The sequence below is a fragment of the Artemia sp. Qi Xiang Cuo genome, chromosome 2 (genome assembly GCF_049724085.1).
Source record: "Artemia sp. Qi Xiang Cuo chromosome 2, ASM4972408v1, whole genome shotgun sequence".
In the NCBI taxonomy this organism is placed as follows: domain Eukaryota; kingdom Metazoa; phylum Arthropoda; class Branchiopoda; order Anostraca; family Artemiidae; genus Artemia; species Artemia sp. Qi Xiang Cuo.
The window spans coordinates 7,072,820-7,096,510 of NC_142795.1; the positions used below are offsets into that span (position 1 = coordinate 7,072,820).

Consider the following 23,691-nt stretch of genomic DNA (forward strand, 5'->3'; position numbering starts at 1 on the left):
GTCATATTTCAGTAGAATTAGTTTCCTTGTGTAAAGATAACAGCATCCACCTCCTAACCTTTCCTCCCCATTGCTCCCATCATCTCCAACCCCTTGATGTTTCAGTGTATGCACCATTTAAGCATGTAATCTGGGAGTCGTTTGACAAGTTGATGCAATTCAATCCAGGCCAGAGAATTTTGATAAATGAAATAGCAAAATTGTGCAAGCATCTCATTCTGGAAAAGCTGAATCCTCAAAACATCACTGCTGGTTTTGAGAAGGCAGGAATTTGGCCTGTAAATCCAAATGTGTTCACAGAAGTCGATTTTCTGCCAGCTGAGGTGACAAACCACCCAGATCCAGCTGAACAGAATGCCCCAGAAACTTCCAATATAGATGACCCTCACCCTGGTTTATTTTGTGATTCATCTCCTGTCATGATGGGTCAGCAGCAGTCAAACTTGCCTGCAGCAGTAACTCCTGAAAGCATCAGACCATATCCACAGGCAAAAATGCAAGTGGGTCTGTGCAGAAATTGTAAAAAAGGCAAAAGTAGAATTCTGACAGAAACACCAGAAAAAAGAGCACTAGAAGCAGAGACTGAGCTAAGGCTTGCTAAGAAAAAGAAAAAGTCAAAGGTTTCACTCATTGCTGACAAAACTAGAGACAGCATTTCAGACATAGATATACAGCTCAATGACAAGTCAGATGACGAGTCTTTACATTGTGGAAGTATCAGTGAGTTTGAGACAGATGAAGAATTATCTTGTGGAAATTTTGAGCTTGTGAGGTTTATGGTTGGAAAGAAGCAAAACTCTGCTGTTTACTATGTTGGTGAAATTGAAGAAATACAGGGGCAGAGTAGCAAAAACAAACTACCTGTGCAAGTCAGGTGGGAAGTTCATCTTCCCTGAATGTTGAGATTGTGCAGAAACTGACTTTCAAGACATTATTATGAAGCTTCCCACACCAGTATCAGTAGGAGGAACTGGGCAAACAGCCAAAGCTGTTGTATTTGGCCCAATTTCCCAAAAAATAAATTTAATGTTATATTTAACTTGTATATTATCTGAATTAAATGTTAATAATATCTGAATCAATAATTACAAGCATTAATTAATTAATGTCTGGATATGCCCCATGTGTGTCCAAAGTCACCCCCTGGTTGAGGTGACTTTGGACACTTGAAGAGGTCATACATTTTTGGGTCTCACCAAGAAATGACTTGATGGATGTCATTGAAAAAAATCACCAAGAAAAGTGAATAATTGAGCTATCTATTCATGTAAAAAGGAAGTTTGTATCTTTAGAAATATGCTTTTTAGGGGTCAAAATCCTCAAAATGTACTGTTTCACCCCTCTCTCCCCTACATCAATATGGTTATTATTAAAATTGTTTAAGATCAAACATTTGAAATTATTAGTTTATTGACATACCTACAAGGACCTCTTTTTGGAAATACCAATTATCCTATTTTGATATATATATATCATTTTAGTGTTTCAGTTTTATTCACATATCAATAAAAAGCTGATTTTCTACTAGTTCTAGAAAGGTAACTTTTATTTTTTGATATTTAATCTATAAATCACAAATATTAAGTATAATTTTTTCTTTTCAATTGCTTGGCAAAACATAGACCTTTATAATTTTTAATTTATGCTGACAGATTATTGGTAAAAATTTGACAAAGAAGCCGAGTTCTTGTTACTGCCCTCACATTGCATCATCCTGTAGTTTGATACCCTTGCCTCAAAGGCAAAATTGCCTCAAAGAGTTGGACAATGTGCAGAGACAAAGACTTGTTTCATTCCTTATGCAAAAGCAGAACTTGGGTGACTTAACTGAAGAATCACTAGTTTGCCACCAAAGTTAAACACAGAACTACTGGACTCATCTTAGCTAGAAAAGTAAGAACTTGCAGATTCCATAGCCCTCAAATTGGAAATAACTGGGTTAAATTCTACTTTAGCTACTTTTGACTATCTTGGAAAGGGGTTAGGGTAGGAAAATGGAACTTTCAAGGATGGGTCTACAGGCTAAAGTGTGTCCCAGGAAGGTATTTTGAAGTACCTACCTCTACTCCTTCACCCTCTAGAGGGTCCTCCTTTGATGACCTTTAAAAATCTGTGAGTTATAGAAGTGAAACCTTGCAAAATAGATCTTCTGCTTTAAAAAAAGAACAAAAAAATTGTTTTCATCCTCACAACTTTGGTCAATCCAATTTATAAGGTTTTAAAGATATGCAAATACATTTCCTAAGTTTTGGAAATAAAACATTGATTATGGCTTAAAATTATGCTCAAATAACTGAAATTGCACTTTCAGAGCTAAAGCCAGAGAAAAAGAAACTGACAACTTTTTTTTTTAAATTTAGGAAATGTATTTCCATATCTTTAAAACCTTACAAATTGGGAGTAAGCAAAATTGTGAAGCTGAAAACAATTTTTTTGCGCTTCATTTAAGCAGAAGATCTATTTTACAAGGTTTCACTTTGATAACACACAGATTTTTAAAGGTCAGGACCCTCTAGAGGGAGAAAGGGTGAAGGAAGGTACTTCAAAATACCTTCCCAGGACATACTTTAGCCTGTAGACCCATCCCTGAAATTTTCATTTTCCTAACATAACCCATTTAAATGATAGCCAAAAGTAGCTAAAGAATCGATTCTGGAATCGGTGCAGTGGAGAGCAACAAAATGCATAAGGGGTTTTCAAAATTTGCCATATTCTACCAGACTCCAGAGGCTCAAAATACCATCTTTCACATACCGACGTAAGCGAGGAGATGTATTGATGACATTCAAATTGATCTGCAACCACGATATCATCCCTGACTTATTCCAGTTAGATAGTTTGTCAAGAACAAGAGGGCACCCCCTAAAGCTCTACTGGAAACGTGCTAATACCAGGCTGCAAAACAATTTTTTCTCCAACTGTGTGGTTGGCTTATGGAATTCCCTTAGCCAGAATGCAGTCATGTCCCCTAATACTGAAGCCTTCAAGTCAGCTGTTGACAGAGATTGGTGCAGCAAGCCATGGCGCACAGTTTGGGATGCGCCCCAATGAGCTGAGCCACCATCATCATTGACCGCCATCTACAGGATTTGTCCTTATTGCTGGCTAGTGCAATTTAAGGTATAATTTTACTGTATTTGCATATCTTTAAAACCTTATAGATTGGGATTGAGCAAAGTTGTGGAGCTGAAAACAATTTTGTTGTACTTCATTTAAGCAGAAGATTCATTTTGCAAGGTTTCACTTTTATAACACGCAGATTGTTAAAGGTCATGACCATATTTAAAGCTAATCACCCTTGCAAGGGTCCAAAAACCCTTGCTATTTTTCTGGAATGCCAAAGAAAAGTGGTCTTCCCAAAAAGAGGTCTTTTACTCTAGCCTAGGCTATATAGCCTACATTTTGTCCAAAACTAAAAGCCTAATGAATATATTTAAGGAAGAAATTTTTGGTACAAGTCAATACTTGGGGGGGAGGGGGGTAAAGCATAGTGGAGCTGTAGTCAAAATGTGTTATGATTAGCCTATTGTGCACATTATACAGTAAAAAATGTATTCTTAACATTTGTCCTTATCAATATAGGTTATTGGTAAAATTCTACTTTAGCTACTTTTGACTCTCTTAGAAAGGGGTTAGGTTAAGAAAACGAAACTTTCAGGGATGAGTCTACAGGCAAAAGTATGTCCCGGGTCCACTCCTTCTCCCTCTAGAGGGTCCTGACCTTTGATGACCTTTAAAACTCTGTGAGTTATAGAAGTAAAACCTTGCAAAATAGATCTACTGCTTAAATGAAGCATAACAAAATTGTTTTCAGCTTCACAACTTTGCTCAATCTCAATTTAGGCTATAAGGTTTTAAAGATATGCAAATACTTTTCCTAAATTTTGGAATTAAAATATTGATATGGCTTAAAATTCTGCTCAAATAACTAAAATTGAATTTTCAGAGCTAAAGCCAGAGAGAAAGAAACTGATAACTGAAAAATAAGGTAAAATGTTGTTTTGTCAAAATTTCAATGGGTATAGGCTAGACCTATCATGTAGGCAAATTTCAGGACCCTCTAGAGGGAGAAGGAGTGGAGTTAGGTACTTCAAAATACCTTCCCAGGACATTCTTTGGCCTGTAGACCCATACCTGAAAGTTTCATTTTCCTAACCTAAACCCATTCCAAGATGGCCAAAAGTAGCTAAATTAGAATTTTACCGGTTATTACCCTAGGCCATAGTTACAAAAGGACTAGGCCTAGGCTAATTCAAGTTAATCACATAGCCTTAAGAAAATTTAAAAATAATACAGTGGCAAAACCATCAATTTTCTCTGATAGTGTAATAAAGATTTGCCACTAACTAAACTATTTGATGGGTGATAATCTATCCAAAACAGGGTATCTTACCCTATCCTAAGCCTAGTGAGCCAAAATCAAACTTGTTCCTACCTTATATTATTTTTATCCTATTGGTTTGATCTTGTGTATTTGAAAATTAATTTTGTCCTAAATTTGTCGTAATCAGGGAAACCCTGACTAAATCGAAAGCAATTTGAACTATTCCCACTGTCTGAATTCAGGGAATATTCAATAAATTGGTTCTAAATAATCTAGATAATAAATAAATCCATGTGCAAAAGCATTAATATTAAAATGCCATCTACAAAATTGTTCTTCGCCATCTAAACACAACATCGACTTTCTTTTCTTCCTCTGTAGCTTAATTTTCCGAGCAGAAATTAGATATAGAGCTTTTTCGTGTAGGAAAGCTGTAACAGTAACCAAATCTGCCTTGGTTGTTTATTAGTCTAAAAACATGATCAAAGTTTTTGCTGTTTGGATAACATTGATAAATTAAAAAAAAAAAATACGGGAACCTTATCAGAATTAGACTTAAGAGAATAAGTGAAATTTGAAAATACTTTCGTTTCACAAAATTAAAGGAAGAAGTTATCCGGGTTGCAGCGGTAGCTAGCAACCTAGTGAGAAACGATCACGTCTAATACTAAGAAACTTAATTGCCCATAATTCCTGAAGATAGTGTCAGGTTAAAACAAGAAGTGCACTATTAGACATTTGTCCGAACCCCCTATATAGGAAACTTACCGTCGCTTGGCTTGAGTAACGAGGAAAATCTATTGGCTTGAAAAACAAGACAAGTTGCTTAAAATACAGTATTCTGCATATCTTCTTCTTCTTTAGATGCATATATGGCATCTTTTTCTTTTATTTTCTTTTCTTTTCCTCCCCAGACAGCTTTGCACTAGAACATCGTAGAGAGCTGTTTAATGGCTAAAAAAAATTGATTTATTTAAAAACCTTTTGTAATTGAAAAAAGAAATCAAATAGAATCAATTTTTTATGGGAAACTTTGTTTTCATGTACAAGATTGATGTCACAATCCGGGGTGCAGCAGTAGCTACCAACCTAGTAAGAGACAATCACGTCCCATAGTGGAAAACAAAATAGCCGATGACTCCTAAAAACGAAGTCAGATCGAAACACAAGATGCACTGTTAAAATTCCCTTGTCCGAAACCCCTATGAAGGAAACTTACAGCTCCTTGGCTTGAATAACGAGGAAAATCCATTGGCTTGAAAAACAAGAAAATTGACTGCAAGCACAATATTCTGCATTGACGACATCTCTTTTTCTTTTTGTTATTGTTTTCTTCTCCACAGTTAGCTGGGCACTGGAGAATCATAGATAACTGTTTAAATTCTCATTTGAAAGGAAATTAATGTATTTGAAAACCTTTCTTAACTAATAAAAATAATTTTAAAAATAGAATCAATTTTTAACAAAAAACTACATTTTTCTATAACACTGTAGTAGCATCAACTAGTCAGAAAACTAATAAGAGTTATATTAAACAACGAACTATAGCCAATAGTTACTAAAGTATTTAAATAAATAATTTCATACAAGATGATACAACATACGCCTATCTTTCGATAAAATAATCTGGTTTGCAGAGGTAGCTAGCAACCTAGTAAGAGACTATCACGTCCAATACTAAAAATACAAAAGTCCGTAACTCCTAAAAATAGTGTCAGATCAAAACAAGAAGTCTGGTATTAGAACCACCTTGTCTGAAATCCCTATATAAGAAACTTACTGTCCCTTGGCTCAAATAACGATGAAAATCTATTGGCTTGAAAAATAAGCAAAGGGGCTGTAACCACGATATTAATTAAAAAAAAACTTTCCGAAAATTAAGTTTTTTAAAGAAATGTTAAGACCATTTTAAACTTAAGATCAGCAGATTCAAATACCTGTTAAAATTCAAACTCAAAATGACCAGAAATTACTACTTAAAAAAATAAATATAACCCAAAACGAACAGGAATTAAATAAACAATTATAGCAAAAAAAATAAAACAAAGTAATAAAATAAATGACTAAATAAATCTTAAAAGCAATTAATGCTTAAATTGAATATGCAAATCAAGCTAAATATTAAATACTTAATCTTAATAGGTTTTTACTGGCTAGAATTTATGATGCTGTCGCGCTGCCAAATATATTATATATAACATCATTTTGGAAACTTCTGCGTAAAGAAGATAAATTCAAAATCCGTAGAATTTTCTTCATATATTTGAAGTTTCTGCTGCAAGTTCCACTGAGAACGAGTAATTTGTACCTGATCCGGCAATACGCAGTAACTGAGCATTTAATCCATTTCTGCAGTTAATCAATTGCTTGACAAGTATTGTGCTAAGTTGGAGGGTAGCAGCCATCTTTGGCTACCTCTACTCTCGTCATCTTGATTAATGTGTATGTGTATTTGCTTTGTCTGTACCACTAGGTGTATGTTTTTGTTTTCTCTTTTCTGCTGTTATTCCATCAATCTCTGTGTTTATGATGGGTGTAAAACAAATTCAACTCAATTAAACAATCAATCCGAACAAACATACAACAGATATTTTAAATATAAATAAATCTTAAAACGAGTGTAACTTAAATTGAATATGCAAATCAAGCTTAAAACAAACAAAAATAACTACAAACCAGAGTTTGGGTATCACCTCCATCTCTCACTATAATTGTCTAAAAGCTACTGCGTCATTGGCGCTTTACTGAAACGAATTGTATTGCAAATATTTTCTTTTGTACTTGATATTGAAAATAAACATTAAAATTACAGTAAAATTTTGAATTGATGAGCTTTCAGCAATAAATATCATTATACCTCAAATATTCAGTTTAATTTATTGGTTCTTTCTAAGATTGTTCAAGACGAATATAGTTCCTCTACAAACAAGAGTTTGAATACTGCCCCCTTCTTTAACTGTAAAAACATATAGCTTACTGCGTCATTGGAGCTTCACTGAAAACGAATTATATTACAAATAATTACTTTTCCAGTTCTTACAGCATTGAAAAGGAATATTAAATTAAAGTGAAATAAAATTTTGAGCTGATGGATCTTTCAACAATTGATATAATTATATATCTAATATTCAATTTGATTTTGTTTATACTTTCCAAGATTGTTCAAGACACATGTAGTTTTCAGTAAAGCGCCAATGACGCAGTAGCTTTTAGACTTATACAGTAAGAGATGGAGGCGATACCTAAACTCTTGTTTGTAGTGATTTTGTTCGTTTCAAGCTCGATTTGCATATTCAATTTAAGTTTCAATCGTTCTAAGATCTATTTATTTATTTATATTAGTATCTATTGTATGTTTGTTTGCAATTATTTCTTACTTAATTTCTGTTCGTATTTGGTTCCATTTATACCTCAATAGCAGCATATTTTTTTGTCTTAAGCTTGATTTGCAAATTCAATTCAAGCATTAAGATTTATTTATTCATTTACTTTACTACTTGTTGCATGTTTTTTTGCTATGATTGTTTTTTTAATTTCTGTTCGTTTTTGGTTTCATTTATTCTTTAATAGTAATTAATTAAAAAAACTTTTTCCACGAAAACTTTTTCCATGTTTTTACTTTTATAACTTTAATAAATCAAATAATATTAACATTTTGATTACTAAATATCAGTAAATGTATATTAAACTGACAATGGAAAATTGTATTTTTTCAGTAAAGTGCAAATTTTGTTCTGGCCTTGGGTTGGCATAGCGGTTTTGCGCCCAACTTATGTTAATTTCTGCTCGTTTTGAGTTTGACTCGGCTATTTATTGTAATTTCTGTTCGTTTTGGGTTTCATTTATTTATCGATGCTGATTTGTGGTAGTTTCACGCTTGGTAAATTGTTTTATTTAATTTTTGCTCATTTTTTGTTTATTGGAATTCTTTACTTTTCTCTGAAAAACTTATTTTGTGGAAAAAGTTTTTTCCATTAATTTCTGTTCGTTTATAGACATAGTCTTTTTAGGGAAAAAGAAAATAATACTTTAAATCTTTTCGTTTTTTAAGACTTTATAGTTTGACCTGTTATTTGTATGATGGAGAAAAATTTTCAGCAATTTTTAACAACATACACCCCTTTAAAAATCTGGACACAAATAGTACTGTTTAATTTAGTTTCATACCTCCTCTAGTTGACCTGAAATAGAAAACTTGATACCATTCGCAAAAATATCTGTTTACTTTCTTTGATAGCTTGGATAAACTTACGCTGTTTTGATTTGGTTAAATTTTAAGAACAGAAGTAACCCCAAAGGTTTGAACATAATACCCTCAGTCGTTCTTGTGACACTGCGGAGATGTCTTATTGGGACTTAGCATTATCACAGTGCACTTTGATTTAATCTTAAGGCAACATTTAGTTTCTAAACATAATGGGCAATTGAGAGGGTGGGCGTGGGAGGGTGGGTGTGGAAGGGGGATTAGTTGCCCTCCAGTCACTTTCAACTATTAAAAAGGGCATCAGCCCTTTCTATTTTCAATCGAATGAGCCCTTTTCGAAGTTCCCACGACAACTCCTTCGATACGAAGTGCCAAGGTCTAAACAACAACAACAACAAAAAATAATAAATTATACCCAAATCCATCTTTACTATAAAAATGTCAAGTCTTCCAATCACTTTCGACTATTAAAAAGGGCACAAGGCCTTTTGATTCCCAATCGAATTAGCCCTTTTTGATACGACAACGCTTTCTATAAGCCCTTTACATGCCTCCAGAGCATAAATTACAACCCTTACCCTAAGGTCTGTTAGGGTGGTTGTCATTCTCTACCTAATTTCCAGAACTTTTAACTACGTTAAACAAAATGGCTATCTCAAAATTTTTATTGGATGTGTTTGGGGAAATTGTGGGCGTGAGAGGGGCGGTAGTCACTCTCCAATCACTTTCAACTATTAAAAATGGCCCTAGCCCTTTCAATTTCCAATCAAATGAGCCCTTTTGAAGTTTCTACGACAAAACTTTCAATAAAAATCTTATATGCACCCAAAGCATAACTTACAATCTTGCCCCGAGTACTGGGGGGGGGGGGGGTGTCATTCTAAAAGACGTAATTTCCAGAAGACGTAATTTCTACTACGTTGAACAAAATGGCTATCTGAAAATTTTAATTGGATGTGTTTTGGGAAATGGTGGGCGTGAGAGGGGGGATAGTTACCCTTCAATTAATTTCGACTATTACAAAGGGCACTCGCCCTCTCAATTTCCAATTGAATGAGCCCCTTTTGAAGTTTTACGACAACTGTTTCTATAAAACCTTATATGCCCCCAGGGCGAAACTTACAACCCTTGCCTTTGGGGCTCTGGGGGGTTTGTCATCCTTAAATACATAATTTCCAGAACTTTCAACTATGTTAAACAAATTGGCTATCTCTAAACTTTGATTGAATGTGTTTGGGGAAATGTTGGGCGTAAGAGAGGGGTTAATTACTCTCCACTCACTTTCGACTGTTAAAAAGGGCAATTTCAATTTCCAATCAAATGAGCCTTTTTTGAAATTTCTACAACAACTTTCAATATAAACTTTGTATGCCCCCAGGGCATAACTTACAACCCTTGCACTGAGAGCTCTGAGAGGGTTATCATCCTAAAAGACCTAATTTCAAAAACTTTCAACTACGTTGAACAAAATAGATATCTCAAAATTTTGATTGGATGTGTTTGGGAAAATGTTAGGCGTGAGAGGGGCGTTAGTCACTCTCCAATCACTTTCGACTATTAAAAAAGGCACTAACCCTTTCAATTTCCAATTGAATGAGCCATTTTGAAATTTCCATGACAACACTTTCAATTAAAACCTTATATGCCCCCAGGGCATAACTTACAATCCTTGTCCTGAGGGCTGTGACGGGGGGCGAGGGGTCGTCATTCTTAAAGACCTAATTTCTAAAACTTTCAACTACGTTGAATAAAATGGCTATCTAAAAATTTTGATTGGACGTGTTTGGGGAAAAGGTGGACGTGAGAGGGGGGTTAGTTGCCCTCAAATCACTTATGACTATTAAAAAGGGCACTAGCCCTTTGAATTTCCAATCGAAGGAGCCCTTTATCAAGTTTCTACGACAAAGACTTCAATAAAGACCTTATATGCCCCAAGGGCATAACTAATAACCCTTACCCTGAAGACTGTGAGGGAATGTCATACTCAAAGGTATAATTTCCTGAACTTTGAACTGCGTGGAACAAAATGGTTATCTCAAAATTTTATTGGATGTGTTTGGGGAAATGGTGGGCGTGGAAGGGGTTTTGGTTGCTTTCCAATCACTTTCAACTATTAAAAATGGCAGCCATTTCAATTTCTAATCGAATGAGCCCTTTTTGAAGTTTCTACGACAACGTATTCTATAAAAACCTTTTATGCCCCCTGGGCATAATTTACAACCCTTGCTCTGAGGGCTGTGGGGGGTTGTCATCCTGAAAGACCTAATTTCCAGAACTTAACTTAAAACTAAGTTGAATAAAATGGCTATCTCGAAGTTTTGATTAGATGTGTTTAGGAAAAAGGTGGGCATGAGAGAGGGCAAGTTGCCCTCCAATCACTTTCGACTATTAAAAAGGGCACTAGCCCTTTGAATTTCCAATCGAATGAGCCTTTTTGAAGTTTCTACGACAACGCCTTCTATAAAAACTTATATACCCCCAGGGCGTAACTTAAAACCATAACTTGGCCTGAAGGCTGTGGGGGAGTGTCCTCCTCAAAAACATAATTTCTATCTGGAAATCAACTACGCTTAACAAAATGGCTATCTCAAAATTTTGATTGGATTTGTTATGGAAAATGGTGGGCGTGGAAGGGGTGTTAGTTGCCTTCCAATCACTTTTGACTATTAAAAAGGGCACAAGCCACTCAAATTTCCAAGTGAATGAGCCCTTTTCGAAGTTTCTACGACAATTTTGTCGATACGAAGTGCCCTGCTCTAAAGGAAAAAAAAATAATAAAAAATATATTGTGCCAACATCGTTCTTATATGCCCTTAGGGCATAACTTAAAACCCTTGCCCCGAGGGTTCTGGGGAAGTGTCCTCCTCAAAAGCATATTCTCTATCTGGAAATCAACTATGCTGAACAAAATGGCTAATGAGCGAATGAGCCCTTTCTAAAACGAATGAGCCCTTTTCGAAGTTTCTACGACAACTCCTTCGATACGAAGTGCCCGGGTATGGAAAACAAAAATAATAAATAATACATTGTGCCAACATCGTTCTTTACTTAGGCAGCGCTATTGTGCTGCCTACGATTTCTTGTCGTTTTTTGTTTGAATTTTAACAGGTATTTGTAACTGCTGATCTTAAGTGTAAAATAGCCTTTACTTTTCTTTGAAAAACTTCTTTTTCGGAATTTTTTTAGTTAGTTTTCGTTCGTTTTTTATTGCAAAAAGTTTCAAGTTTTTAAAAATTCATTATTTCAAATCGAACTTTTTTTTTCAACATCAAATGTTCGTCAAAGTATCGAAATTAGTATCAAAGTAATATTATCAAAGTAAAAAATGGGTTTGCGTCACCCTCGGAGTTTTTATTACCTGATGTTTGAACTATTTTTAATAAAATTGCTATTCTAAAATTCTTATCGGATTGATTTGGGGGGGGGGGAAAGAAGTAGGGGGGAGGGGCTAATTGCCCTTCGATCTTTTTTGACTTTTTGAACTAGAACTTTCCATTTTCAATCAAATGAGCCCTCTCTGAAGTTTATACGAGCATCTCTTATATAAGAACAATATATGCCCCCAGGGTATAAGTTGCAACGCATGTCCCCGGACCCTGGGCTGTTGTGTTGACCCCGGAGTTTTAATATATGATGTTTGAGCCAATTTTAACAGGTATTTGATTCTGCTGATCTTAAGTTTAAAATGACCTTTACTTTTCTTTGAAAAACTACTTTATCGGAAAGTTTTTTTTAAATTAATTTTTGTTCGTTTTTGATTGCAAAAATTTTCAAGTTTTTAAATACTCCTTATTTCAAATCAAACTTTTTTTCAACATCAAATTCTCATCAAAGTATAAAATTAGTATTAAACTAACAATATCAAAGTCAAAAAATTGGTTTGTGTCAACCATAGAGTTTTTATTATCTGATGTTTGAACTATTTTTAATAAAATGGCTATCTCAAAATTTTTATGGGTTGGATTTGGGGAAAAAAGGGCGTAAGGGGTGGGGCTAATTGCCCATCGATCTCTTTCGACTCTTTAAAAGTGAACTAGAACTTTCCAATTTCCATCAAATGAGCCCTGTCTGAAGTTTATACGAGCATCCCTTCTATAAGAACCATATGTGCATCCAGGGTATAACTTAAAAGGCCTGCCCCCGGGGGGTTTTATCGACCCCGGAGTTTTAATATCTGATGTTTGAAACTATTTTTAACAAAATGGCCACCTCAAAATTTTATCGGATGGGTTTGGACAAGTAAAAGGCGTGGAGAGGGGAGGGGTTTGTTGCCCTCCGATCTCTGAGAAAGTGAACTAGAACTTTTGAGTTGCAGCAAAATGAATCCTCTTTGAAATTTATACGAGCATCCCTTCCATAAGAACCATATAATCCCCAAGAGCATTACTTACAACTCCTGCTCCCGGGCCCTCGGGGGTTGTGTTAACACAGGATTTTTTTCTTATTTGACCGTTGAACTATTTTTTAACGATTGTCCCCTTGCTTAACTGTAAAAATCTAAAGCCTAATGGGTCATTGGCGCTTCACTGAAAACGAATTATATTACAAATATTTTCTTTTCCAGTTCTTACAACATTGAAAATGAAAATAAATTACAGTGAAATAAAATCATGAACTGATGGATCTTTAAACAATTAATATCATTATATATCAAATAATCAGTTTGATTTTGTTTATACTTTCAAAGACTCTTCAAGACACATATAGTTTTCAGTAAAGGGCCATAACGCAGTAGGTTTTAGACTTTTACAGTAAGAGAAGGAGGCGATACCCAAACTCTTGTTTGTAGTGATTTTTGTTCGTTTCAAGCTTGATTTGCACATTAAATTTAAGTTTTATTCGTTTTAAGATTTATTTATTCATTTACATTAGCATCTGTTGTATGTTTGTCTGCATTGATTCTTGATTTAATTTTTGTTCGTTTTCGCTTTCATTTATGTTTCAATAGCAAAATATTTTTTTTTGTTTTAAGCTTGATTTGCATATTCAATTTAAGAATTACTCACTGTAAGATTTATTAATTCATTTATATTATTACTTGTTGTATGTTTTTTTGCTATGATTGTTTATTTAATTTCTATTCGTTTATGGCTTCATTTATTCTTTAATAGTAATTAATTAAAAAAAAAATTCCGAAAAATAAGTTTTTCAAAGAAAAGTAAAGGTCATTTTCAACTTAATCTCAGGAGATACAAATACCTGTTAAAATTCAAACAAAAAACGACCAGAAATGACTATTAAAGAATGAAAGAAACCCAAAACGAACAGAAATTAAATAAACAATCATGGGAAAAAACACACAACAAGTAATAGTATAATTGAATAAATGGATCTTAAAGCGAGTAATGCTTAGATTGAATATGAAAATCTAGCTTAAAACGAAAACAAATATTTTGCTATTAAAGTATAAATGAAACTTAAAATGAACAGAAATTAAATAAACAATAAATGCGAATAAAACATACAATATATATTAATGTAGATGAATTAATAAATCTTAAAACGAGTGAACCTTAAATTGAATATGCAAATCAAGTTTGAATCGAATAAAAACAGCTACAAACAAGAGTTTGGGTATGGTCTCACTGCAGAAGCCTAAAACCTACTGCGTCATTGGCGCTTTACTGAAAACTATTCTTTGAAATATTTTCACTTTTGTAACTTCAAGAAATCAAAAATTAATTAATATTTTAGGGAATAAATATCAGCATATGTATATTAAATTGACAATGCACATTTTTTTCAGTAAACTCATTTGAATTTTTTTTTCAGTAAAGTACAAATTATATTCTGGCTTTTAGAAAGCATAGGGGTTTTGAACCCTACTCAAATTAATTTATGCTCATTACTCTAATATTTATTTTAATTTTTGTTCGTTTTGGGTTTCATTTATTCATTGATACTGATTTGGGGTAGTTGTATGATTGGTAGATTATATGATAGTCCGGACGCCAGGTGTTGAAAATGTGAATCATACCACGACGGAATGGGGCTGCTACGAGAATTAGCCTACCCTCCACCCCCTAAGTTGACCATGCGGATTCAAAAATACAAATGGCACTTGCTTGCGAGTGGTGGAACACTCTAAAACTTGACATTTTATTATATTTTGGTGTTTCATGCAAGAAAATACATGTTCCACAAAGTTTGAGGTGCAGTTTTCCGCTCAAATAGAAATACCTAGAAGCCATAGAATGTTTTCATAACAAACTAACACGATTAGTTAAAAAAAAAATGGCACAGTTAAAAAAAAAGGCAAAACTTGATGGGCCTTGAACAGTCTTGGAAAAACAAAATCAAATTGAATATTAGATATATAATGATATTAATTGTTGAAATATCTCAGTTCAAGTTTTTCTTTCACTGTAATTTTTATTTTCATTTTCAATGCTGTAAGAACTGGAAAATAATAAATTTGCAATATACAAGTAATTCGTTTACAGTGAAGCACCAATGACGCAGACGGCTTTAGGTTTTTACAGTTAAAGAAGGGGGCGGTATCCAAATTTTGCTTGTCGTGAAACTATATTTGTCTTGACCAATCTTGAAAAGAACTAATAAATTAAACTGAATATTTGATGCGTAATGATATTAATTGCTAAAAGCTCATCAGTTCAAAATTTTACTGTAATTTTAATATTTATTTTCAATATTAAGTACAAAAGAAAACATTTGTAATATAATTCGTTTTCAGTAAAGCGCCAATGACGCAGTAGGTTTTAGGCTTCTGCAGTGAGACGATACCCAAACTCTTATTTGTAGTTATTTTTATTCGATTCAAACTTGATTTGCATATTCAATTTAAGTTTCACTCGTTTTAAGATTTATTTATTCATTTACATTAATATATATTGTATGTTTTGTTCTTATTGATTGTTTATTTAATTCCTGTTCGTTTTAAGTTTCATTTATACTTTAATAGCAAAATATTTGTTTTCGTTTTAAGATAGATTTCCATATTCAATCGAAGCATTACTCGCTTTAAGATCTATTTATTCATTTATATTATTACTTGTTGTATGTTTTTTTGCTATGGTTATTTAATCAATTTCTGTTCTTTTTTGACTTCATTTATACTTTTATATTAATTTATTGATGTTTTGATTTTGAATTTTAACATTTATTTGTAACTCCTGAAGTTAAGTTTAAAGGGGCCTTCAATTCTCCTTGTAAAAATTCTTTTTTGGACAGTTTTTTTTTAATTAATTTTAGTTCTTTTTCTATTGTAAAAAATTTCAAGTTTTTTTGGCATGGGGGGGGGGGGGTGTGCTTAATTTCCGATTATTATTGAATTTAAAAAATGGATCTAGAAATTTCAATTTAAATTGAATGAGGTTTAAATCAAAATCTATAAGATAATCTATTTGATCAAAATCAAATGTGAGAACAAAAGACGGTTTGCATAACCTGTGGAGAGCGATTGACAAAAATGAATGGATTGATAAAATAGCTCAAATAAGAGGGTTTCAACCAGTTAACTTGCTGACACAAAGGGATCACGGCCGTTTGGAATTAACCTTAATAGAAATTTGTGTGCCAAAGCAATTTTTCATCTATCTCAGAGTATATATTTTAAACTTATAATTGAATAATTATAATAGATTTTCTTTGTGTTATTTCCATACAAATCCCTTTCCCAGAATTGATAACCCCCCCGTTAATAAGTTTTGCCCCAGGGCACAACTTACAACGCCTACCCCTGGACCCTGGTGGGCTGTCTTGACACCGGAGTTTTGTTATCGGAACTTCGAACTATTTTAACAAAATGTCTATCTCAAAATTTTTATCTGATGCATTGAGGGCGTGGAGGAGGGAGAGGGTCTAGTTGCCCTTCAATTTCTTTTGATTCTTAACAGGTGAACAAAAACTTTCAATGTACAATCATCCGAACCCTCTCTAAAGTTTATACGATCATTCTTCAATAAGAAATAATTCGAAGAATTTGGAGAATCCTTAAATTACAACCCTTGCGCTGAGGACTGTGGGGGAGTTCTGATCCTCAAAGACCTAATTTCCAGAACTTAAAACTAAGTTTAATAAAATGGCTGTGTTAAAATTTTTATTGGATGTGTGGGGAAAAAGTGGGCGTGAGGGGGGTTAGTTGCCCTCAAATCACTTTTGACTATTACAAAGGACACTAGCCCTCAGAATTTCCAATCGAATGAGCCTTTTTTGAAGTTTCTATGACACCGCCTTCTATAAAAACTTTATATGCCCCAAGGGCATAACTTAAAACCCCTGCCCTGAGGATTGTGGGGGATTATCCTCCTGAAAAACATATTTTCTATCTGGAAATCAACTACGCTGAATAAAATGACTATCCCACAATTTTGATTGGATGTGTTTTGAGGAATGAGGGGCGTGGGGGGGCTAGTTGCCCTCAAATCACTTTCGACTATTAAAAAGGGCACTAGCCCTTTGAATTTCCAATTGAATGTGCCTCTTTTGAAGTTTCTACGACAGCGCCTTCTATAAGAACCTTATATGCCACCAGGGCATATCTTAAAACCCTTGCCCTGAAGGTTCTGGGGAAGTGTCCTCCTCAAAAAATATTTTCAATCTGGAAATCAGCTACACTGAACAAAATGGCTATCTCAAAAGTTTGATTGGAAGTGTTTGGGGAAATGATGGGCATAGGGGGGGTCTAGCCTCCCTCCAATCACTTTCGACTATTAAAAAGGGCACTAGCCCTTTGAATTTCCAATTGAATAAGCCTGTTTTGAAGTTTCTACGACAACGCCTTTTATAAAAACCTTATATACCCCCAGGGCATAACTTAAAACCCTTGCCCTGAGGGTTGTGGGGGAGTGTTCTGCCAAAAAATATCTTTTCTATCCGGAAATCAACCATGCTGTACAAAATTTGCTAACTAAAAATTTTGATTGGCAGTGTTTGGGGAAAAGATGTGCTTAGGGAGGGGGGGGGGCTAATTGAACACCCAACACTTTTTACTATTAAAAAGGGCACAATACTTTTTAATTAAAAAACCAATGAACCTTTTTCGAAGTTTCTACTACAACGACTTCTATAAAACCTTATATGCCCCCAGGGCATATCTTAAAACCCTTGCCCTGAAGGTTCTGGGGGAGTGTCCTCCTCAAAAATATATTTTCTATCTGGAAATCAACTACGCTGAACAAAATGGCTATCTCCAAATTTTGATTGGATGTGTTTGGGGAAATGATGGGCGTGGGGGGGGGGCTAGCTGCACTCAAACCACTTTGGACTATTAAAAAGGGCACTAGCCCTTTAATTTCCAATCGAATGAGCCTGATTTGAATTTTCTATGACAACGCCTTCTATAAAAACCTTATATGCCCCCAGGTCATAACTTAAAACCATTGCCCCGAGGGTTGTGTGGGAGGGTCCTCGTCAAAAATATATTTTCTATCTGGAAATCAACTACGCTGAACAAAATAGCTGTCTCAAAATTTTGATTGGATGTGTTTGGGGAAATGAAGGGCGTGGGGGGGGGGGGGGAGGGGGCTAGTTACACTCCAATCAATTTCGACTATTAAAAAGGGCAATACCCCTTTGCTTTCCAGTCGAATGAGCATGTTTTGAAGTTTCTTCGAGAACGCCTTCTATAAAAACCATATACGCCCCCAGGGCATAACTTAAAACTCTTGCCCTGAGGGTTGTGGCGGAGTATTTTCCTCAAAAATATATTTTCTATCTGGTAATCAACTACGCTGAACAAAATGGCTATCTCAAAATTTTGATTGGATGTGTTTGGGGGAATGAGGGGCGTGGGGGGCGGGGGCTAGTTGCCCTGCATTCATTTTGGACTATTAAAAAGGGCAATAGCCCTTTGAATTTCCAGTCGAATTAGCCTGTTTTGAAGTTTTTACGACAATGCCTTCTATAAAAACCTCAGATGCCCCCAGGGCATAATTTAAAATCCTTGCCCTGAGGGTTGTGGGGGAGTGTCCTCCTCAAAAACATATTTTCTATCTGGAAATAAACTACGCTGAACAAAATGGCTATCTGAAAATTTGGATTGGATGTGTGTGGGGAAAGTTTGGGCGGGGGGGGGGGGGGCTAGTTACACTCCAATAACTTTCGGCTATTAAAAAGGGCACTAGCCCTTTAATTTCCAATCGAAGGAGCCTGTTTTGAAGTTTCTTCGACAACGCCTTCTGTAAAAACCTTATATGCCTCCAGGGCATAACTTAAAACCCTTGCCCTGAGGGTTGTGGGGGGGTATCCTCCTCAAAAAATATTTTCTATCTGGAAATCAACTACGCTGAACAAAATGGCTATCTCAAAATTTTGATTGGATGTGTTTGGGGAAATGATGGGCGTGGGGGGAGGAGGGGGGCTAATTACGCTCCAATCACTTTCAAATATTAAAAAGGGCACTAGCTCTTTAATTTCCAATTGAATCAGCCTGTTTTGAGGTTTCTACGACAACGCCTTCTATAATAACCTTATATGTCCCCAGGGCATAACTTAAAACCCTTGCCCTGAGGGTTGTGGAGGGGGGTATCCTCCTCAAAATATATTTTCTATCTGGAAATCAACTACGCTGAACAAAATGGCTATCTCAAAATTTTGATTGGATGTGTTTGGGGGAATGCTGGGCGTGGTTGGGGGGCTAGTTGCCCTCCAATCATTTTCGACTATTAAAAAGGGCAATAGAACTCTCGATTTCCAATTGAATGAGCCCCCTTTGAAGCTTCTACGACCACCCCTTCCATATGAAGTGCCTCTGGGGAAAAAAATATAAATAAATAAATAATAATGAAACATTGGAGCCGTATGGCCTTTACTATAGACAACGCTGCAGCGTTGCCTCTGATTTCTGGTCGTTTTGAGTTTCAATTTTAACAGGTATTTGTATCTGCTGATCTTAAATTTAAAATGGCCTTTACTTTTCTTTGAAAAACTTCGTTTTCAGAATTTTTTTTTTTTAGTTTAATTTTGTTCGTTTTTGATTTTTTTTACCTGGAGTATAATACATAATTTACAAAAAACAAACGCCAAGGAACCTTTCGGTTCGTTAGGCCAACTCCAACTTCCAACAAATATTTCAATTTAAATAAACAAAAACAAAACAATATCCCCCGCCAACAGGCTAACAAAACAACACAACCAAAAATTCCATTATGGCACTACTAAAAAAAAAAAAAAAAATCAAACAAATTGATAAATATTATTGCAAAAATCCCTCAGTTTTCCCCGGAAGCTACTTCGGTCATACTCACGCACAACCCCAATTGGTAAATGACTCCAGGAGCTCGGCAAAACATGCCGAGCAGAGAATACCGGTTTGTTTCACAGTGCGGCCGCCGAAATGTATCTGCATTTCTTGTATTATAATTGTGAAGATCCACACCAACTATAAACATGCCGTTAAAACATTCTGAGTTAAGGTTATTAATAATATCAAACATTAACATAGATCGATAAAAAAGGAATATACCTGCTAGAGGAAGAATATTCAATTTCAAATACACATTTCTCACTGAATCCCTTGGTCCATAATTTGCTAAAATCCTAATGGCAGAATTCTGCAAAGCTCTAAGTCCTTTCAGATGGGATCGAAAAGTTGAAGACCATACCGAACAACAATATAAAAGGTAACAATGGACAAGTGAAAAATACAAAAGTCTAAGGACAATTTTGGGATAAGTTTGCTTCAATTTCCTAATAATTCCAACATTACCGCCAACTTTAGGTGTTATACAATTTAAATGGTCTGAAAAACTAAGCGTCTCATCTACAATAATGCCTAAATACCTAGTCGAGTGAACTCTATTAATAAATGAGTTTCCACACCTTAACTTATCTACCCAAGCATAATACATTTTAGAACGAGCAAACCACATAAAATTACACTTCTTAAAATTTATTTTCAGCTTATTCAACCTAGTCCACTTTTCAATTAGACTATATCATGTTCGACTGCACGGATCAACTCTTTTTCAGTTCTCACGCATACCGTTAAATTAGTATCATCAGCAAATAAAACTAACGCTTTTACAGGGATCACATTTGGGTCTCCACTGTTTACTGAATCAAAAATATTAGATAAAACTCCACATAGATCATTAATATATACAGCAAATAATAGTGGACCAAGGAGAGATCCCTGTGGGACTCCAGACTCGACATCATATTCACATGTAGCTTGTTTTCCATTATCCAAATATAATTTTCTATCACTTAGGTAAGACTTCAATAGATTCAAAGCTCTTCCTCTTGTACCGGCATTATCTAATTTACGCAATAGAATTTCATGGTCCACAGAATCGAACGCTTTTAAAATATCTAAAAATACAGTTATGACTATATGATGTTTATCAAGGCCATCATTAACCAACGTTGTAAGAAACTGAACTGCATGCTCTGTATAAAGTTTCTTTCTGAAATCAAATTGGTTCTTAAAGAAAAATCCTTTCTTCTCTAGAAATGTCTCAATCCTTAGGCATAATATTTTGTCCATTATTCTAGCAATAATCGGAAGCAGTGATATTGGTCTATAGTTGCTAGGATATTCTCGGTCACCTGACTTAAAAATTGGCGCTATTTTTGCAGTTTTAAACGGCTGAGGGAAGATTCCATCCTTAAAACACCCATTAATATGTTCGACAAGTTGATCCTTAATAACTGGAAAAATTTCTTTCAGGACACGGAGGGATAAAAAATCTGATCCAGCGGAATTATTCTTTATTCCAGAAATCACTGTTAACACTTCAATTTCATTCGTCTTTTGCAGCCACATACCTGTTTCACTAGCTGGCCCAATATACTGGTGAAACGACCCTTCGTTTTTATGTATACTTACTGACTGTCTAATTTCATTACCTGCGTTACCTGCTTTTTTGCGCTTCTTTCATTTTTTTTTTCTTTATACACACTTCATTGATCAAGTTTGTGACTTTTTCATACCACAGTGCAAACCTGTCACCATAATTCGCGCATTTACTTAAACAACTCCAATCACACTCCTCAAGTCGCTCTTTCATTTTATTAATACTTGATTTATCAAAATAAGAGTATTGTCTATTTCTATTCTCAGAATCATTATGCATGTCTTTTTCAATATCTATACATACCATAAATGAACAGTGATCGGACACATCATTTGGGATTACAATTGGGCTATCATATTTAACACTCGAAAAAATATTATCTATGAAAGTTTCCGACGTCTCAGTAATACGAGTACACACATCAATGACTGGGTGACTAAACATAAAACTAAACTACACATAAAAACTAAACATAAACATATGTTTAAAACTAAACATAAGATTACAAAAATTATTACGAACCACATTTTCTCTATTCTTCATATCAATATTAAAATCACCCATCACAAAACAATGGGCCGAAGATGGTAGTTGCAGCTGTGACTCCATATAATCCATAAATTGTTGTAACGAGCTTGAAATAAAGTTTCAAGTTTTTAAATATACCTTATTTCAAAATTACACCTTTTTTGTTCAAAATAAAATTTTCATCAAAGTATCAAAACTAGTATCAGAGTAATAATACCCAAGTAAAAAAATGGGTTTGTGTCCACCTCGGAGTTTTTATTATCTTATGTTTAAACTATTTGAACAAAATGGCTATCTTAAAATTTTTATTGAATGGGTTTGGAAAAAAAGGGTGTTGGGAGGGGGCTAATTGTACTTCGATATATTTGATTCTTTAAAAATGAACTAAAACTTTCCATTTTCAATCAAATGAGCCCTGTCTGAAGTTTATACGAGCATCCCTTCTATAAGAGCCATATATGTACCCAGGGTATAACTTACAAGGCCTGCCCCCGAGCCCTGGGGGGTTTTTTGACCCCGGAATTTTAATAACTGGTATTTGAAACTATTTTTAACAAAATGGCCGCCTCAAAATTTTATCGGATGGGTTTGGACAAGAAAAAGGCGTGAAGGGGGGACGGGCTTGTTGCCCTCCGATCTCTTTTGACTATGAGAAAGTGAACTAGAACTTTTGATTTCAAATCATAAGAGCTCTCTCTGAAATTTATACGAACATCCCTTTCATAAGAACCAGGGTTGCCAAAACTTTCAGCGAAAAAAGTGTCCAAATCAGCCAAAAATGGACACTTTTAGTGTCCCTCTAGAAAATTAGCCAATATACAGGGTTGCCACTATGAATTTTCAAAACCTCTGAAAAAAGTGCCGAAAAACCTGTGAAATTCGTCCTTCTTTGTTCTGCTACCTAGCGGTCTGTTACCTACATGAGTTCTTCAGCTATTTCCAGCTTTGACATTAACGCTACGAATAAATTAAGTTTAGTGCTAGTTCAATTTGAAGAGATGGCATACAAACATCGTCAGGAGAATGTCAACAAAGCAAAATTTTATATCAATTATCGATACCGCTACCTACCTTAGTCGAAAAGTAAAGAACTAATCACAGAGATTCATTTTCACTTTGGTATTTTCATAAGTTATGCGAAAAAGATGCGAGTCGTTGATCTTCGGTAGCTATTAAGGATCTTTAAGTGCGACAAGGTCCGAACAGCTGTAGTAACGAAATGTCTATTTTGAGCTGCATCGTTTTAAAGTTAAACAAAAGACGTCGATCTCCTTAACCACTCAGTCAACTGGTTGGTCAAGTGGTTAAAATTGTTTAACAATTCCTATTGGTTAAGACTTTAGGCCTTATTCCTGTTCGGTTGATAAATGGTGTTCGCGCAGGGCGTGAAAACATCTAAGAAAAATCTCCAAGCCGTTTTCAAAGCTTAAAAGTAAAGTACAAATTAAAAGCAGTTCAAAAAAAAGAAGAAAATTCAGACATTTGGTTTTAATTTGGAAAAATGTCCAAAAAGTGTCCTTTTATTCAAAAAGCTGCCTTTTTGACCCAGTAGTGTCCCGGTGTCCCTCAGAGTGAAAAAGGTCAAAAGCCACTGAGTGCCCATTTGGCATCCCAGATAAAAACCATATACGACCCCAGGACATAACTTACAACACCTGCCCCCCATGCCCCGGGGGCTGTGTCGACATCAAAGTTTTTGTTATATGATCTTTGAACTATTTTAAACAAAATAGCTATCTCAAAATTTTTATCAGATACATTTGGGAAAAGAGGGCATGGGGGGGGGGGCTGGTTACCGTCCAATCTCTCTCAATCTAATTACCCTCTCAATCTTACCCTCTCAATCAAAATAAATTATTTCGAAGAAATGGCTATTT

The 23,691-nt window shown here is 34.9% G+C and overlaps 2 protein-coding genes across 3 annotated transcripts in view; both read right to left on the reverse strand.

Annotated features, from left to right (window-relative positions):
- CkIIbeta (casein kinase II subunit beta) overlaps positions 1 to 4,619 on the reverse strand; it is a 40,638-nt gene extending 36,019 nt beyond the window's left edge. The window contains exon 1 of the mRNA XM_089098921.1: positions 4,436 to 4,619. The gene's annotated coding sequence lies outside the window, so the exon portion shown is untranslated. The remainder of the gene's footprint in view (positions 1 to 4,435) is intronic.
- Positions 1 to 23,691, reverse strand: part of LOC148954853 (pyrimidodiazepine synthase-like) — a 317,734-nt gene that overhangs the window by 119,326 nt on the left and 174,717 nt on the right. The gene's annotated exons all lie outside the window — the stretch shown is intronic.